This window comes from Falco punctatus, assembly GCF_963210335.1.
Source record: "Falco punctatus genome assembly, chromosome: Z".
Lineage (NCBI taxonomy): Eukaryota > Metazoa > Chordata > Aves > Falconiformes > Falconidae > Falco > Falco punctatus.
The window spans coordinates 47720044-47740920 of record NC_137586.1 but is presented as its reverse complement, the minus strand read 5'-3'; positions in this window follow the sequence as shown (position 1 = coordinate 47740920).

Below are 20877 nucleotides of genomic sequence, written 5' to 3'. Positions count from 1 at the left end.
CATTAGATAAAATTTGAAGAAAAAATTGTAAGTAAACTAGTAAACCCTTGGGGTAACTGAGTTCATGTTAATTCCTTTCCTTGCCATGTGAAGGCAAAAATTAATTGGCTTTCCTGTTATAGCAATACTAAAATTGCTTCAGTTAAATCTAAGACGGTATAATAATTTGTCCATGGTGGTATCTGTGTAAGTATTAATTTGGGCTCTGGAAATACCAGGTGAGGTGAGATAACATGCTCAGTCACCACATGGAGATCCTGAACAAATCCGTGCTCTTAATCCCCATCTTTATCTGTTCTATGCCTTCTTACAGGTAAACTTGGGGTATTATAAGGGCTTTGGCATTCTCTGAGAATTCCTTTTTTTTCAGGAAAAATTAAATTTGTTTTTGAATGCTTGGGATTGCTTCAGCTACAATAGGACATTGTTTAATAGAGGGGGGGGAGCCCCTCCTTTTGTTTTTATTACCACTGGCTCTGCTGATAGCAATAATCTTACATCATTTGAGGTACTCCACAATTCTCAGGGAACTGCTTCCAATCCCAATGGTATTTCAAAATGAGGTTCTTTATTTTTTAAAACATGCAATATTTTGGAATTTGTAAGGAGTAATGAAATTCCATCAGGTGCTAGAGATATCTAAGTACCAAATTCCTGCAAAAGGTCGCTCCCTAATAATGATATAGGGGAATTAGGAGAAATTACAAACTTCCCCATGCGATTTTTCCAGCTAAAACAACTGGAAGGGGTGTAGAAAGGTATTTCACATCCTTGCATAAGTTAATTACCCCTTTAACAATAACTTTTTCTTCTGATAATTGAGGTATCTCATAATTCAACAATGATAATGTTGCTTCAGTACCTATTAAAAAATCAGCAAGGCTTCCATTTACCTTTGCAGCAATTTGTCCGTACTCATTTACCTCTATTCCTTCTGGATTAATCTCTCAGCAGTTCTTCGAGAGTCTTATTCGTCTATTGTGAATGAGGCCGTGGATGATGTGGAGGTGTCAATCCTTGTTCCAAGACAGTTGGGCAAAGTGGGCATTCCCATGGCATATGTCCTGAATTTCCACAAAAAAAATTCTAAAGTATTAGAATTTAATTGAGGCTACCAATTAGGATCTTGTTTGGGCCAAGGATTAAGTGCTTGTCTTCTCTGAGCAATTTTTCTGTCTCTTTGAAAAATTGTTTCCCTCTCTTCCATTTGGAATAATTCTCTCAGTAGAGTTTTCATATTGTTGCAGCCGGGAGTATAATCTGTAACAATTCCAGATAACATTTGTGCACACCTTTCAGCATCATCTCTCAATCTTGGCATTATTTTAGTCTGCCAAGTGACCAGATCTCCCTGTTTCCAGGGTCCATGTCTCATCACCGCAGTGACTGATGGAACCTTGGGAGAAGCTCTGGGTCCTGCTTTGGGGTTAGGAAAGTATTCCAGAGTCAAAGGATACATCCCTGCAGTGGGAAGGTCAGTTTTCTCTGCCTCTAGGGTGGAGGGAAGTGAGCTTACCCTTGTTTTAGGTGATTTACATATTTGCTGTGCTCAGTTATACCATATATATCCATAATATCCTGGCTGCCAGAGTCTTCTGAAATTGTTCTCACAAATTTTTGTTTATGAAGCTTAAAAGTTCCTCTAGGTGGGCACACATCCATTGGTCCTCCTCCTCTACTATGAGTCAGGAATGGCCATTCCTCCTGGCACAAAATAAATAATTTTTATTTCTGCAAAGCCTGTGCCAGAGATATCTTTTTTCAGTTCTCTAAAACCTCAGCAAGAGGCCTCCCCCTTTCAGTGCTGGGTGCATTTTTCATTCTTATCGGATTTCTTAACTGCCTCACCAGTATGTAAATTTAAACACAAAAGTACTTTCAGGTCTGTGTCTGAAATTACCCGTGTCCAAGTCTCATCAGGTGATCTCACCTAATTGCTGGCAGTAGAGCACTGGTAACGGGTATGTCCAGAAGAGCTTCCTGACTACTTCCTCCTATGTCCTAGCGTCCTGTCTGGGTGTCCATCTGTTAAAGGAAAAAATCACACAGACGTGGATACCACTAAATTTGCTTTAATCACAACTCAGAATCGGTCCACCACCTCAGTGAGTGGCAGAGAACAAAGGGGTGCAGCACAGCTTAGATACACTCATCAGTTCATTATTCAATGTCCAAAGTTTTTAGAAGTTTCCTTTAGTCTTGTCAGTTCTGTGAATCCACAACCTGACTCTGTCCCACTGGGTTCATCTATTTGGTTGAAGATCCCAAGGTCTTCCTGGGATCATGATCTTCTTTCTGCCTGCTTTAACTCCCACAATCCTTCAGGCACACTTAGTCTTTGAACAAGCAATTCCTATTCACATATACAAATTTTTCTAAAAACACCTGCATTTCTGAGAGCACCTGTGTATACTAATTGATCATCTGTCTTTTTTCTGTTCTCCTACTAATTAACTTGATTGGGTTTCAAACCAGCCTTTGATTAGGGCTATACAAGGGACAAGACCTGGTTCTGTTGTTTAGCAGCTTGAGAACTTTAAATCTCTTAATTCAAAACACATTTTCTTTTACAACGTGCACAATTTGCAAACATTTGCTCTGAGATATAGTAATCTCTACTTAGGTGCAATTACATCTATTTTGGAAATAATGGACAACTTTATTATGGAGTTTACCATCACTTCTCCTTTTAATGTCATAAATAACAAGATCAAAAATATATCTAAAATACAGCTGCTTCTGGCAAGATTCTGGGGAATTATATGTTTCTGCATACAAAAATACCTGGTGTGATGTTTTCTACTGTTATGCTTGAAAAAACATGTAAAGGAAAATGTTTAAATATTGTTTTACTTGCTTATTTAACATACCAAACACATCAATGCTGCATGGTCTAATCTAATCTAAATACTCTTGCTTTTGTGCAATTATATTTATGTCAACTCATACATATTTCAACACCATAAATTAAGAACCTACAGATATAATTACCTGGGGACAGATTTTATAATTGTACCAAAAATCCATCAAGATGGTAGGATTTGCATTTACTGCAGAACTCACGTTTAAATTTTGTCAGTTCAGATTAATTCAGTGTTCAATGTGAAAGATTCAGCAACTCAAATAAATCCTGTTCTACTGAATTCCTGTCCCCCTACCTTGAAAACTGTCAAGGCTGCTACTAATGTTTAATGACTTTAATTACCCAGAAGATAAACAGCAGTTCAGGTGATGATACATAGATGATCTATGTATCAAATCTTGCTCATTTAACCTGAGTCTGTTCTCCCAATGATGTTGTGTTCTATTCAGCATGGTACACTATTTTTTTAATACAATATTAGCGCTGAGTTGCAAATACAATCTCTCTCCCACAAAGTCAACAAAAGGATAAATGGGATTGAATGGTAATATATTACGGTGGGTTGACCTTGGCTGGCTGCCAGATGCCCACCCAGCTGCTCTATCGCTCCCCCTCCTCAACAGGACAGCAGGAGAAAGTAAGATGGTAGAGCTCATGGCCTAAGATAAAGGCAGTTTAACTAGAAAAGCGGAAGCTGCACATGGAAATATGGAAAACAAATTTCTTCACTACCTCCCTCTGGCAGGCAGGTATCCATCCGCTCTCTGGGAAACATGGCCTCAGATATGTAGTGGTTGGTTCAGAAGAACCAGCACCATAACCACTAATGTCACCCTCACTTCTTCCTTTTCCCCAGCTTCTATTGCTGCCCACAACATCACATGGTAAAGGATATGCCTTTGGTTAGGTTGGGTCAGCTGTCCTAGCTCTGTACCCTCCCAAATTCTTGGCCACCCCCAACCTACTGGCCTTTGGTGGTGGTGGTGGCTGTTGGAGAGAAACTCTTGATGCTGTGGAAGCCCTGCTTAGCAATAGCCAAAACGCTGGTATGTTGTCAATACTGGTCTAGCCACAAATGCAAAGCACAGCATTTTACAGGCTACTATGAGGAAAGTTAATTCCTTCCCAACCAGATATCTTACATATGTACTCTTTCTTTTGTCCTGTATTTTGAGTATCTACTTAGACCAGGTCTGATTTGGACTATATTATTGTTATTCAGTATAGATAACTTTATCTTGTATATTTGAGGAATTACGTGTTCTAAAATAGTCCACAAACACAGTTTTGTGACAAATGTGCCACGTGTTAAGTCTTTTGTTCTTTGAGATAGCTGTGTGACATCAAAGGTGAATGAACAGCCCAGTTTTATCAAATGAATTACATTCAGAAGTATATGCAACCAAGAAGTCTCAGTTTCCAAATTCCTTCTCCAGCTGAAGGACCAACTACTCTGTAAAAACAGTCTTCTTACCATGTGACTTTTCTTTATTCTGCATAGGATATGTTTATGTGAGCAGAATACTTATATAATGTGTATCTGGTATTGAGAAATTTAACTTTGCAGTGTAGTTTGTATATATTTAAAGGTCTGACTGACAAAAATTACAAAAGGATTACATGCTTGGTAGTGTCAGGCAATAAGATATCCATGAAAACCTAACTGATTCTGTGAACAAAATACTCTTGTTATTCAGGGCTAAAACTTGGAAATTTGTTTTGTCCATTGCTATAGCAGCCTTTGTCTCCTACTTTATTGCTAATGTAATCACCTTTTTATGAAAGCCACACCTGAAGATTAATTTAAAAATTTCTGCTATTCATAATTGCACAGTCTTTGTACTACCTACTGCTTTTCCTGCCACAGTCAAGCAAGTCAGAAATAAAGTTTTGTTTCATTCCATTTCTACCACTTGAGAAACAAGATATGAAATTCAGCAGAGATAAAGAGCATAGCTAAGTGCACCTTAGGATAGTGGACAGGTTGATTGTGTCTTAATTTTTAAGTAGATATATTAATATAAATTCCAGCTTGAATAGCCTTCCCATAGGGCCAGAAAGGCAAAGTGCACTTTCTTAGATTCCTAGGGTATGAGAAGAATGCAGCAGAAGGCACTCCCTCTGGCTGGAGGTAATGTGGCTGCAGAATAAAGCACTACCTTTCTTGATTTTCACACTGCTGGAGTAGAGGACAGTCCTTCAATAGACTCCATTGAATGTGATGTAAGCATGAAGGTCAGGGGCTCAAGGGGCTTCCAATCATACCTGCAGAAGGTGAAAACTTGCATAATTTCCCCTGGAAAGATGTAAGGAACAAAATTGAACTTTTTTGTCTGTGAATACCTTGAACACATTTGGTTTCTGATGATAAGAAAAAGGTACAAGTTTATGCAAGGGAAGCGTATTTTGGCTTCCAACAGTTGGCACAGATATCCTTGGTTTATTGGAGCTGTAGTTAGGGGTGTAAATCTAGATCTAGTAAATGGGGTTATGTTAGGCAGGCTATCAGTCACCAGTGGGGTTCTCCTGGCCTCATTTTTAGGGCCAGTGCTCTTTGATGTTTTTATAGATGAGCTGGGTGTAGAAGTCAAATGTGTGTTAAGTAAATTTGCCAATGAGATGACATTAGGAAGAACTGTGGACTCCCTCAAAGGTAGAGAGGCCTTACAGAGAGATCTGGATAGACTAGAGACCTGGGCGATCACCAACAGTATGAAATTTAACAAGAGCAAGTGCCAGATGCTCCACCTGGGATGAAGTAATCCTGGCTGTCTGTACAAACCGGGGAATGAGAGGCTGGAGAACAGTCCCACGGAGAGAGATCTGGGGGTCTGGGTTGATGGCAAGTTGAATGTGAGTCATCAGTGTGCCCTGGCAGCCAAAAGGGACAACTGCGTCCTGGGGCACACCACGCACAGCACAGCTAGCTGGTCGGGGGGGACGCTGTCCACTCTATGCGGCACTGGTGCGACCCCACCTTGAGTACTGTGTGCAGTTGTGGGTGCCTCAGTATAAGAAGGGCACCAAACTAATAGCGTGTGTCCAGAGGAGGGCGACGAAGATGGTGAAAGGTCTTGAGGGCAAGACTTATGAAGAGCGGCTGAGGCCACTTGGTTTGTTCAGCATGGAGAAGGCTGAGGGTTGCCTTGTGGTGGTCTACAGCTTCCTCAAGGGGGGCAGCAGAGGGGGAGGTGATGATCTCCTCTCCCTGGTGACCAGTGACAGGACATGAGGAAATGGAAAGAAGCTGCATCAGGGGAAGTTCCTTGTCTCACTGTGCTGTGTGGAACTACCATTGACTTAATCAGGAATGGATACATCAGAGGCCCTGAATGCCAGCAAAAATAGATTTTATTCTCATCTTCTGTACATTTTCTAAATGGTAGTTCAATTAACCTGCTGGAAGGACAGGCAACTATATAAAAAAGGGGAGGGCCTACTATAATAATGAAGATCATTACAATTTTTTGCACAGTTTGGAAGGGAAAGGAACAGAAGAAAAGGACCTGGTTATGTTCTTTGCTTCCTCTGATAACATCAGCTAGCAGGGGTTTTGAAGGCAATAAGTTGGAAGAGAAGCAACATTTACCACTTGAAGCCAGATTAGTTCTGCGAAAACTTCCAGCATAAAGACCAAACTATCAATCTTCCATTCAAATGTTATTCTAGTCTTATTATAAATTCATTAAAGCTTGAAATCCATCAGAGACTCAAGGAGTTGCACATACATATGTGCATATAAATATGCACGTATATGTGTGTATATATATATATGTACCCTTAAAATCAAATTACATAGAAAAAGAACAGGTGTTAAGTAGAATGAATTTATAACAAATAGTGAAATTTAGCAGGAAGTTAAACAACCTTTTATCTGAAGTTATTTCCTGGTTTTGGCTGGATAGAGTTAATCTTCTTCCTAGTAGCAGGTACAGTGCTGTGTTTTGCATTTAGTATGAAAGTGATGTTGGGAACACACTGATGTTTTAGCTGTTGCTAAGTAGTGCTTACTCTAAATCAAGGGCTTTTCAGTTTCTCAGGCCCTGCCAGTGAGAAGGCTGGAGGAGCACAAAAGACTGGGAGGGAAGACAGGCAGGACAGCTGACCCAAACTAGCCAAAGGGATGTTCCATGCCATGGAACTTCATGCTGGATGTATAGACTGGGGGAGCTGGCCAGGGCCTGCCAATTGTTGCTTGGGGACTGGCTGGGCATCAGTCAGTGGGTGGTGAGCAATGGTACTGTGCATCACTTGCTTGTCTTGGGTTTTATTTCGCGCTCTCTTTTTTCTTTTGATTACCGTTCTTATTACTGTTATTTTTATTATTACTGCTTCTTACTTCATTTCAGTTATTAAACTGTTCTTATCTCAACTCATGGGTTTTACCTTTTTCTGATTCTTCTTCTCATCCCAACATGGCATTGCTGCATGGTACTTAATTGCTGGTTGGGGCTAAACGATGACAGTTCATAAACGAAAATAAAAATTTAGTCCTCTTATGAATAGAAATCAGATCTTCTTATGTGAAAGAGCCACAAAGCAGTTAGGGGAGCACACTAGATGAGGTAGGGTGAAAAATTCCTATATTGAATACTACTTAGAAGGCCCCCCTCCTCCTTTAAGTACAGAAAAAGGAAAAAGTAGTTCAGGTAGTCAGGAATGGCAAAGATTTGTTCGTATGTAAGACAGTGCCTGGCAGCATGGGAAAGAATCAGATTCCTCCACTAAACTTTAGTGTCAAGGTGTTATGGCTGGTTCTGACTATAAACTTTTTCCTTAAAAGAGCATTTTATACTGGGATCAAATGATCAGCCACAGTTGTACCAGTAATTTTTTTTTAGAATACATCCATAGCAGATAGATTTCATAACATGAAATTCTTCCAGTTTTTCACTTTCTTAGAAACCTACAGAATAAAAATGTGACTATTGGGAAGGAAAGTTTGAGCTCATTAGAGCAATGAGTCAAGCAGTACTTTGCTCTAGCGAAAGTGGATCTCAAATGTGAGAAACAAGACAACTAAACCACAAAACCCCATAGCTTTAAGTAGATGACAGAGTCCATTGCAATTTACTTAAACAGTTCAATCCCTTTCTGGAGTGAAGGTCCTATTGAATGACAGTGGGAAACTACTTCTCCTATTCTCCATCTACTTTTCACTAACTAGTTAGTTGGGCAACTCCTCTTGATAGATAATGGCACTGTCTCATCATATTGAAAACTTCACTATCTTTTAACAGAACCACAGCATGTCTGTATACCTAGGCATGATTAGCGCTTAAGAAACTCCAGCTAGTACAGAACAGCATGCAGTGTTTCCTCAGCAATAGTCTATCAGGAACAACTCTAGTATCTGCACTGTTTTCCTGTAGGATCGATTCCTCACCCAATTCAAAGACCCTGTCTTTTTCTCCTAGTTGCCTCCATTGCCTCAGTACAGGATACTCAAAAAACCCATGTGAAGTCCCATGGTGAAAATCATGGCTGAGAGTTTAATGCTTCCAGATTTGTGGAATACTCTTGCGTGCAAGAAATATGATGCTCATCTAAACCTACTTGGTAGCTAGCTTATCACTGTGAAATTAATGTGCAAGGGATCTAGAGATCATGTAAATCTTACCATTTTCTAGGCCATACTGCAAAATATGTTTGTCTGTGTTATTTGTAACTGTTGTTTCAAATCATAGAAACATAGAATCATTTAGGTTGGAAAAGACATTTGAGATCATCAAGTCCAAGTGTTAACCCTGGACTACCAAGTCTAACTAAACCATGTTGCTAAGCCCTGCATCTGTGTTTTTTAAACACCTCCTGGGATGGTGATTACACCATCTCCCTAGGCAGCTTGTTTCAATGCTTGACCACCCTGTCAGTGAAGACATTTTTCCTAATATCCAATCTAAACCTCCCCTGCTGAAACTTGAGGCTGTTCTCTTGTCCTGCTGCTTGTTATCTGGAAGAGACCGACACCCACCTGTTGACAGCCTCATTTCAGGGAGCTGTAGAGAGCAGTAAGGTCCCCCCCGAATCTCTTCCTCTTCAGACTAAACAACCCAGTTCCCTCAGCTGCTCCTCAGAAGACTTGTTCTCCAGACCCTTCACCATCTTTGCTGCCCTTCTCTGGACATGCTTCAGCACCTCTACATCCCTCTTGCAGTGGGGGCCCCAAAACTGAAATACAGAGAGAGAGAGATATATGTGTGTGTGGGTGCACGCGTGTGTGTGAAAGATTCCTTCAACAAGCTGATAAAATATAAACTCTCTTTTCCCTTCTTCACCTCTCAAATACAAATTAAAGCCTGACTAAAAGCTGTGAATTGACTATGTCTCCCTTCTTGGGAGGATGGTGGCTGTTGGTCACATAGCCTTAATGCAAGACGCTTTAAGTAGAGTGCTAAGCTTGGCATAAAACCCTGTAACAAACTTAACTAGCTCTGACAGTCTATTTGTAGGTGGACTAAAACTGTGAAAATATGATTGTTTCTCAATGTTATTCTAGCCAGAAGAATGGAAAAATTAGGCTAGGAGGAGGTCTGTCTCTATTAAGCAAGAGACAGGCTAATCTGACTTACCTGCTCTTTGATCCAATGATATCTTTTCTCTTTTAAAACCTGTTTAAAATTTTAAAGTTCCTATTTTTTTTCCCACTGATTCTACTGCTGCTCTGCCTTTTATGTGGCATATACATGCTCTGGAACAGAATAACTCTACCAATGCTTTTGTGCTGTCTTTTCTTTAGCTTTAGTTACTGCCATGTCTGTTCTTTTACATAAAAAGAGTTCGAGTGTACCCTGTCACTGATTCCAAAATCAAAGCATGTCTTGGGATTGTGGAGAAATTGAAAATACCTAACAATAGAGTCATCTTCATAAATGAGAGTAAGGCACAGAATCTAGCTGGAAAATGCTGAGGACATATTGTATGAAATATGCTAAAAGTAATAGATGTTCTAAATTGTTGTGAGAAATCAAAAGAGGTTTCAGACGCTTTTGAATATCCATCAGAGGAGCACCAAGGACTGCCAGCTCACATGTACTCTATGTTAAACCTGGAAAAATAATACTCAGAGGGTTTTTTTCTATAAACATATACTCACAGTTGCGTGCTAGCTTATTCAAATGTAAGGTCTTATAAAGGTATATAGCATGAAAACACCACAGAAAAAAAAAAGATACAATATACTATTAAAATGCAGAAAGCAGTCAACCAGATTTACTGAGTAAAATCCTGGCTCCATTTCAGGCTTGGGAATTTTGCCAAAAGTTTCAATAGGGCCAGGATTTCACTATTTGCATTTATGATAGATGAAAATGGGAAAGATTGAATGTAAAGATAAAAGGGAAAGAAAATTCATACTCATATTTAGCACACATATAAATTCACATAGCTATGGATTTCGTGTATAATGACAATTATCAATGTCTGACAACATTAATATTTTTAATGAAGCTTTAAATTTATACATATTTTATAGGTGGGAAAATCAAGGTACATTGAGATTGTTGGCTTTCTATGGCAGCAGTTTGTTTCAAGTATATTGTGAGAGTCTGGAGACTGAAGAAGGATTAATATTGTAAAGAAATTGGAGCAAAAATTCTGCTAACTACCCTTTTTGTTCAAGAATATCATTGCTAATGAATGCCTGTGCATACCTGAATAGAAGTGTCCTACTCAGTAATTTTTGTCTTCGTGTATGGATATTTGTGCTTGAGAACAGTGCTGTCAAGTCCTGGAAAATTATGTGTTTAAATAATCTGTCCATTGTAAGACTGCTCTTTTAAATGTGATTAAATTATGTTTGTCCCTGTGTGTGGCTCATGAGATGGCTACTAGCTGCAGGATGATGAAAGCATGAGCAGAACACACGATTTTTCTTCCGTGATAAATCATTCCTTCAGATTCTTATTTCTCCAGGAGTTTATTTTTTTAATCTGCTATTTTTTTTGACAGTGTGCTATTATCCTTCACCATAAAGACTTCAGAGAAAGATTGGGTTATTTGTATTCATGGTGATTCAATGATTCTTAAAAAAAGTTGTTTTGTCTTTGGCAAAAGGGAGAACTAAAGTTCCTGGAACAATTCCATTTTCCTTCAGTCTCAAGAGTTCTTGATGAGGTGGGAAGTATTATGAAGAAAAGGAGACCACATCCACTGTCATGCCAAGACAGGAGACTAGAGATGGAAGCCCTGGCATCCATACATGAGGCCCATAAATGAGGAAAAGGAGACACCAGTTCCAGCTTGGCCAACTCTCTGAGCAGTATGATGGGAGTATAGACCCCTGAGTACTTCACATATTAGAATGTGAATGTATTGGTGCAAATGATCTGATTTTGTTAGAAACTAGAGTCAAATACAATGTTCTTTCACCTTGGTAGAGCTAAACAGCGTTCTCCTAACACACCTTGCCTTTGTTTGGACCTTTTGGCAAGCTTTTCAAGTGCTGAATTAGTACAGGATGACAATCCTTTTGATTGATAGTAGTGCTGTCTCTCATAGCATTTTTATCCCGGCTTTATATTCTACCATCAATGTAAGTCTTGTGGTTTCCACTCTTGTTTTTCCAAGAGCATGCCACAGGCATAGATCCCATCACTGAAATAGGCTTCATAGAGCTTTACAAAGACAATTGCCTTTTACTTACAATATTGTGAGCCGTTAAATATAGATGACGTGTAAAACAACCAGTAAGCTGAGAACTTCCCTGCTCTGACTCATGTTCCCTCTCAAATGTGTTGTGGAGAGACACCGGAGATCTGCAGACTGCACTCATTTTACTGGGTGTCTATAGTGGTGCACCATGGTGTACCTGGGGTGACTTGATCCACATCGCTGCTTGCCTGGTGACTTGGTTGCTAGGTGATCTTGTGCAGTTAAACCAATTCTCCCAGCTGAAGAACAACCTACACTTACAGCACCCTTCTTCAGGGAGAAGATCATCAGGCTTAATGATTCTTCATTGTTAGACTGGGTCTTTACTCCCTTGAGCACCAGCACAACCTGGAAACAAGAAAACAAAGGAAGACTAGAAGAATCAGCTGTGTTTCCCAAGGGCAACTTACAGCAATGAAGAGCACATGTACACAGCACATTAGTGATTTACACAGAATTAATAAGCATTTTTTTAAAACTAACATATTCTAGAAATCATTACACTAAATTTGTCTAATTAGTCATTAGCATGCAAGGTACTGTCTGAGCACAGAAGAAGTCGGTTTAAATGTTTCTTTTATCTTCTGCTTACATTTATGAGGAGATCTTGTCAATAGCAGTCATTTATTAGCTTGTTTTCACATGTTCCATCCTTTAGTTACACGGAAAAACCTGAAAGGAAGTAAAAATTGCCTCTTAAACTAGCCTGATCCTTAAGTCAGAGAGGTTATTAGTGTCTTGAATTTTTAGATAATATAACATATTTATTAATTTTTCATTTCTGTTTATATATTTTTCTCATCTCTTTCATTTATAAAGTGACTGTGACTTCTATAAGATAAGGAACAGTGGTGCTTGGAAAGTAGACCAGAGACCACTGTGCACCATCAGAGAAGTACATGCTTTTTGCAGGGTGTCGCAGCACTCTCCAAACTAGCCAGCTGCAACAAGGTCTTTTACCACCACATACCAACATACTCTTCATGCCAGTCCCTCTGCTGCCTTCTTCTGGTCTCTCCTCATCCAGAGTGCAGCATGCTCTCTCTCTCTCTCTCTTCTCTCTACTTCTTCCTCCTCTCTATTCCTTGGCTGCTCAACTGCTTAACAGAACCAGCCACAGCTGCACCTTATCTACATCAGCCAACCCACCGCCCCTGAAGCCAGCCCACAGCTGTATATCATTAATGTTAATTAACCCAGCTCCATTCCTCTACAATTCCCCCCTTTTTTTCTTTTTTCTTTTCCTTTTTAACTTTTCATACCTCATGTTTTTACCAATCATCACAATCTTCTTACAAATAAACTTTTCATACAGTCCTCTATAATTCCTCTACAATTCTCCCCCCCCCTTTTTTCTTCTTAAGATTTCATGCCTTATGTATTTAAAAATCATCACAACTTTTTCACAAATACACTTCTCATACAGTTCAGACAATTTGTCCCTGAACTCATACACATATCCCTTCTTCAGTTTCATCTTGGGCTTTTCAGCTTCTGGGGGCTGAGCACCTTTCTTCTCATCTGCTTTCTTGACATCTGGGATTTTGTTTTCTTCAGAGGGAAGTTCTAATGAGCTTATAGTATGTCGTCCTTTCACCTCCTAGGTCACACTGGACAGTAACCTGAATGAGCTTTCAACAGCAGCAGATCTAGAATACAGCCCTAATACATTACTCTGGGTCCCAACAAGCTTCTCAACATCCTTGTGGTCACTCATTTCTTCTACAACTGGAGACATCTTCAACAAACACATAAACACCAGCAAGAATACCACCAGGCCAAGCAGCAGCAGCAACAGCAGGACCTGCCCGCGGCACCACACTGCTCCCACGCCTTCCCCCGGCACAGCCATCATCACTGTTGAGCCAGACCCTCTCTGTACCTGCCACTGTTGTGAGGTGCTACCACATCTGGCTGTGTATTCCACCGCTATTGCCTGTTACTCTCAGTCTCTTAACTCCACAGCAGTCAGGCTTCCTTCTCTTTGATCCCAATGGCTTACTTTTACCAGTGTCTGATCCAGATCCTCAGGCTCTTCCTGCCTATCTTAACATGACTTGGATCACAGGCTATCCCCACCTGCCTCCACTACATTGGGCGTTGCCATCACTGTTCAAAAACTTCAGACATCCCCCAGCACAGCCATTAATGCTGTTGCTGCTCATTACACGCAGTTTTATAATCTGAAGCACCTCACATGCCTCACCAATTATCACAGCTACTAGCTCTCCAAAACTAGCCAGCTGCAACAAGGCACCAACAAGCCAGCTACCATCACATACTGACATACTCTTCATGCCAGTCCCTCTACGGCCTTCTCCTGGTCTCTCCTCATCCAAGGTACATGTGCTCTAACTCTTTCTTCTCTCTGCTTCCTCCTTTCTTCCTCAGCTGCTGTCTCTTCATTGGCTGCCCAACCACTTAACAGAACCAGCCACAGCTGCACCTTATCTACATCAGCCAACCCACTGCCCATGAAGCCAGCCCACAGCTCTATGTTATCAATGTTAATTAACCCAGCTTCATTCCTCTGCAGCAAGGTAGGACATAATCACACTCATAAAGCTCAAATTCTGGAAGAGGGTGCTGGAGAGCTAAAGGAAGAAAAGCTGAAAAGAAATGAGGGAAGCAGACCAAATTCTACCAGTAACATATTGTTCTGAGTTGCTGGGCACAAAAACAGTTGAGGTTTATGAAAGAAGAGCAGGAGAAAGATGCAAGGAAAAGTGAGCATGTACTGTCAGCAATCAGCGGGCCTCTGTGGAACAGTCTCTTAATATGTACGAGCAGTAACAGCTGTGTGGCATTACAGCAAAAGCAGGAAGATTTGCAATCTTGAGAAGTAAACTACAAATGGGTATAATGGCAACAGGCACCCAAGAGTCTTGAGGACCATATCTGATTGAAAAATGGTCTTGCTAGTCAAAGGCAAAGTTACTTCCACACAACAGTTACTTCTTCTCCTCCTGCATGTCTTCAGTGTGCTAATTGAATTATTCAAAATTAGTCATTACAAATATGAGGAAATATAGTGTTACTTTTGCATAAGCACAGCAGCAACATGCAGCAACAAATACCTTTGCAGGAAAGCTGCAGTCTGTGAACAAAGAAAACTCAGAGGAGAAGAGGAAGAATGTGTGTTGTGATTTGACCCCGGCCGGCCACTAAGCACCACATGCAGCTGCTTGTTCGCTGCTCCCACAGTGAGATGGGGGAGAGGACTGGAAATGTAAAAGTGAGAAAACTCACAGGCTGAGGCAAAGACAGTTTTAGGTAAAGTGAAAGCCGCGCATGGAAGCAAAGCAGAACAAGGGATTCATTCACCACTTCCCATGGGCAGGCAGGTGCTCAGCCATCCCCAGGAAAGCAGCACTCCATCACGCGTAACAGTTGCTTGGGAAGACAAACACCATAATGTTGAAGGTCTCCCTCCTCCTTCTTCTTCCCCCAGCTTACATACCCAGCATGATGTTCAATGGCATGAAATGTCCCTTTAGCTAGTTTGGGTCACCTGTCCTGGCTGTGTCCCCTTCCCAATGTCCTGTGCCCCTTCAGCCCTCTCGCTGGCAGCGTCCAAGAAACTGAAAAGTCCTTGAACTAATGTAAACACTTGCCAGCAACAACCAGAACTATCCGTGTGCCATCAACATTGTTCTCACACCATATCCAAACCACAGCACTGCACCAGCTACTCAGAAGGAAATTAATTCTGTTCCACCTGAAACCAGGACAATGTGGAATTATGGAGATGCCACTGACTCTCACAACTTCAGCTATGCCAGAAATCTCATTTATATTGGAGGTGAAGGTGTAATGAGATGCAGTAGCTGTCATCGTATCAGGAAAGTTCATGCAGGAACTGCAGTTTTAACAGGACATACATTTAAACATTGGAACAAATATAAGAAATCACACATCACTTGAAGGCATGAAAACCATGGCTCATTACAAGATTAGATGCAGGACTTGGTAGGTGAAGCCTGTGGCTTGCTTTATCCAGTGAGTCATCCTAGTTGGTGATTAATTAATTCTGATCTTTTAGTGTGTGAATGAGTGCAATGTTGCTGTTTGTTACACAAGAACATAAAACAGGAAGAAAAACACCGGCACAGTGGGGTCTGCATAAAATATTTTGCTGAAAATATGCAAATCAAAGAGCTGAGCTCTTTCTGTATGCACTCTGCTGCTTTGGCATGCATCTGGGAGCCTCAGAAAGAGAGCTATGAACTAAGTAGAGACCACTGGGGGAGCTGGGGTTCCAAAGAGAGTGCGTAATTCCTTTACATCTCTGTTTTTATGTTTTGGTTTTTTTTATGGTTTGGGTTTTTTTTGGTGGTGGGGGTGTGTGGTTGATACATGGGTGATAATACTGAGCAACATGATGTCTTGCAACTTGACTGCAGTGGAGATGTCACTGTGAACCAGGGAAGATGGTTTCATGGGCAAAACATTGGCCACTCTACTTTGGGAATGGTTCCAGGGTAAAGGCATTTGGATTAGAGGAAGCCTGGAAATCTTGGCTTTAAACAGAAAAATTGAACTAGATAGAACCTGGAAAACTGGGCTTTAAATGGAAACAGGACCACAGTGAAGTTATTACCATGAACTCATAAATCTCAGTTTGGGATTTTCAAACTACATAGATCCCATAAATCCCTGTCCCAAACTGACAACATATGTTAAGAAAAGAGCAATCATGTAGAGAAATCTGGAGGATTTTGATTTTAAGATGACTGAGAATTTGCTGAGAAGAGGGAGGTGAAAGACTTCTGAAAAGTTGTTTTGTTTTATAATAATTTTTGCGGCTAGTGGGGAGAGATGACACTCCAATGTCATCCCACTTAATTCCTGAGAATTCTTCCCTGATTAGTCATGCTCCTAGCCAGGGAAGGGTCTGCTGCTCTTCCCGTGAAACAACTGGAGATCATGACTGTTACCTGAAAAGCAATAGCAGTGCATGTGCCTGTGAGAATGCACATGCATTCCTTCTTTTTATTTTCTAATTCATGGATGAAATCCGACTGTAAGGATTAGTATGAACAGAAGTAAAAAAGCTAAATACAGCTGACAACTACTGATACAGAAGTAATATATCAGAATTACAGCAGTTTGTCATACAGTTCAAGGATTAAAGAGAATTTTGAAATTGCAGGGGGCAGGTAAAATTTCACACTAAATCTGCAAATATTAAACCAGTCCAATATTAGCTAGTGCCAAATCCTGCACCACTGCAGTCAATGGGAGTTTTATCAGTCCCATCATTGTCAACAGCCTGGGACTGTAGACCTACAACAAGGACAAACCCTGTAGTAACTTTTTATCAGTGGTTGTTCCAAATATATTGCAGTACACTAGATGGCAGAATTTGGAAACTGATATATGCTTACCTTTTCAAGATGAGTAAAAATTTGCCTTGAAGTTTTCAGAGACAACACATACAATGTGATCCATGTCGAAATAGGTCAGAGTAAATGGGAAACACAGAAAATCGTACTTGCTAACTAAAAATGTATGGTGATTCTAACTGCTGTATGATCCCTTTTGACCGCAGTAGCTGGTCAGATATTTAAGTCTTCATAATTTTTGGGGGAAATGATGTTAGAAACTGAAGACACAGTAAGGTATCTTTGATGCAAAACTATTTATTTACTAATATTTTCTAAAGTCTCTTTTCCTGAATGTGAGAGGAATTAAATGCTGCGAGGAAGTTATTCTTCCAAAACTGATTTAATCTACTGGCTGAATCTGTTAATTTTCTAAGATTTTTCTCAAGATTCTGCTTCCTCTGGATCTGTGATCATTGTCCACTAAAACTCAGTGTCTACATATTTCTTGCTCTGAACAGATTTGTGCTGGATTTGTTTTGAGGGCAGGAGACTTATACTGTTTGAATCCTCTTGTGGTTTCAACTTAAACCATAGCTTTACACAAATGCAAAGATTGAAATGCAGATGTCATCTGGTATCTTCTTACTCTGCAGGAAATTGTCACTATACCTACCTTTCATGTTCCAAGTATTCTTGAATTAAAAAAATAGTAAATCAGCTTCCAATCTCCACAGAAAATTCCCCGCCCCCCCCCCCCCCCCCCCCGCCCCCCCCAATTATTACTCTTATTTTCCTTCTGGACATTCTGTGTGAGTGATTTGTAGATCTGCATGGTCCACAAGGAGTCTGAGCAACCAAGGTACAAAAGACTGGATAAGGTAAGGAGGAGAGCTTCGCAAAGACAGTGGCACAGCAAGGAGCAGTGGCATGGCTTGGAGGATCAATGAGAGATCAGCAGAGTAGACCCTTTTGACTAGACATAGGTGGGAGGATTACTCTAACAGTAAAAAAATCTATGTATAACCCCACTTCCTAGAATTGTGTTTTGAGAAGTTGTTCGGCATTTTGGAAGCTTTCCAGCTCATCAAGCAGTATTTGTAGCCAAAGGCATATATTGGAGGACTTTATCAATGCCAGTGACAAAAGTTTGGCAGAATTTATTTGGATGACTTAACAGCCCAAGTGTTAAGTACCTTTTAGGGAATAGGTACCTCATCCAAATCTGAGATTTGGTCTTGCCTGTAGAAAGCTTTGTTCTAGCTCTCTTTCCCCTGATGTACTTTGTGTCTGGTTTTTTCTTCCCCCTTTTTTCTCCATTTGCTGTTTTCTCTTTGTGCTTTTGATTTGACTAAAATGTTTCACCCATAGACACAAAACTGGCTAAATCAGTAGGCTGAACCAGGAGGCATGGAACCTGGAGTAATGTGACAGAAAAAAAATTACTGCATAAATTCATGACACAGAACTGGTGTTACTTCACTATACTGAATTTGTATATTTTAAAAATGCAAACTCTTCGCTACTTGACAAAGAGGCTGTAGTTAGCTGAACTTCATTTTTTATTTTCCCTTCATAAGTAAAGAAATTAATTGAACAGTGAGAAGAATCCTCATTTAAATTATTAGCCTCATTTTAGCAATCTAAGTTAAACAAAACACAATTTGCTGCTCCTTCAAATCAGCTTAATTAATCCTATGAGAACTAAATTAGTCTTTATGTTAGCTGTATTAAGGCTCCTTGTTAACTGGCAGAAACATAACCTCATATGTCTCAGTATTCATAAGAAACACAGAAATAAGATCTGCAAATACAGTTCTGAAAGTAGAAATGTAACCCTATCTATCTAATACATAAAAGTGAAATTATTTTTGATAAAAACATCAGGAAACCTCCCCATTTTTTTAATGTTCCTATCCTTCAACATTTTTTCTCTTTATTGGTGATAAAAGGGGAAAGTTGGATTTTTTTTCTGCCAAAAATGAAAATAAGCTTTTATGTACTTAAAAACATACAAATAATAATAAAAAAATAGGTGGTTTTGTTACTATTTAAAAGAATGGCAACTGATGAATGGATGTGTGTCTTTTGTTTGCATGTGCAGGTAAGTAGAAGCTCTGACCGAAGTTTCTCTCATTGTCAAGACAGGAGGAGACTTGTGGATTCTTTGTTCTCTAATGTGATGTAGTCTTCTTATCTGGCCAAGGAGTACTAGTAAATTTTTTGTTTCCAACCATACGTTTCACAGAATTTTTAGGATTTATAGTTTTTTAGTTCAAATAATTATTTAACTTCATTAAGCCAGCAGGTCCAAAATTTATTTTGGGTAACACAGAAAAGCATGTAAACAAGCACACAGACCAGTTTTGGAAGTGTAGTTTCCATAGATAATCACCCAAAAAATTCACCTCAAGTGACCTCTTTTTTTTTCCTGTGGAAAAGAAGTATTTTAGCTTAAAAAAACAGTTCCACGAGAAATATTTTCCTGAAAAAATCCAGCCAGCTCTTACTGGAAACCTCAAGCTTGATGCAGACCCAGAATTCACAACAGAAATGAGTTGATACATTGTATTAGGTTATCACGAAATAATAACAATTATTGCTTTATTTTCAAAGGTATTTCCTAGTGATACAGATTGGAGTGTACTTCTTTGGATAACAATAGACTCTGGCTTGAGAAACAGGAGATTAATCATTAAAGCTAATGCTACTTTCACCTATCAGTTCAGGAGATTTGTCACTACCACTTTGGTGGCCATTATCTGGAACAGCTTTCTCAGGCTTTTTGTAAGAAGCTGTTGGTATTGTTTGTATTGTATATATTGGTTTCAGCTAGGGTAGAGCTAGTTTTCCTCTTAGTAACTAGTACAGTGCTGTGTTTCAGCTCTGATGTGAGAACAATGCTGATGGCACACAGATGTTTTTAGTTGTTGCTGGGTAATATTTAGACTAAATCAAGGACTTTTCAGTTTCCTGGGCCCTGCCAGCAAAAGGACTGGAGGGGCACAGGACATGGGGAAGGGACATGGCCAGAACAGCTGACCCCAACTAGCCAAAGGGACATTTCATGCCATTAAACATCATGCTGAATATAAAAGCTAGGCGAAGGAGAAGGAAGGGGGGGAACATCCAATGTTATTGAGCCAAGGCATCCTAGCCTGATAAGCAAGCACATACTTAATCAATACTGCACATATAACGCCTCTAAGTATGCTATAGGAGTTATATGTCATGATGAGTTTGCATAGAAGTCGCTTGCCGTTACTTAGATATGTTTACCGTTGTAGCATGTACATTGATTACTTATAATCAATGTTTTGCAGTGGAGGTGTGGCCTGAAGATTGAATATAATCAATATTATGTGTGGGTTTAGATAAAGAATATAATCAATATTATGTGTGTTTTTTGATAAAGAAATGTGACATGTATAAATAGGTCTGAAAATGTTAAAAAGGCACGCACGATTTTGGTGGGACTACCCCCCGTGCTGCCCAGCGCTGAATGAACATGCCTACTTTACAACTTAATCATTGTGAGGTCTGTTTTCCACATGTCACTGCCTGGAAAGAGGTTGTAGGCAGGTGGGGGTTGGTCGGTCTCTTCTCCTAGATAACAAGCAGCAGGACAAGAGGAAACGGCCTCAAGTTGCACCAGGGGAGGTTTAGATTGGATTTTTGGAAAAAATTCCTTCACTGAAAGGGTGGTCAAGCATTACAACCAGCTGCCTAGAGAGGTGGTGGCATCACCATCCCTGCAGGTATTTAAAAAATGCATAGATTTGGTGCTTAGCGACATTGTTTAGTGGTGGACTTGGAAGTCCTGGGTGAACGGTTGGACCTGATGATCTCAAATGTCTTTTCCAACCTAAATGGTTCTATGATTCCTGGACCAGCCTCTTGAAAAGCTTTGAAAGGCATTGTGTATGACCATTGTAAATCTGTTCCCAGTGTATAAATACACAGCAGATGTAGGCATTCTACAGTTCAGGTTCACTAGTTGTCCAGACTGCAGGGGAAACCAAAATGTACCTGGCTTCC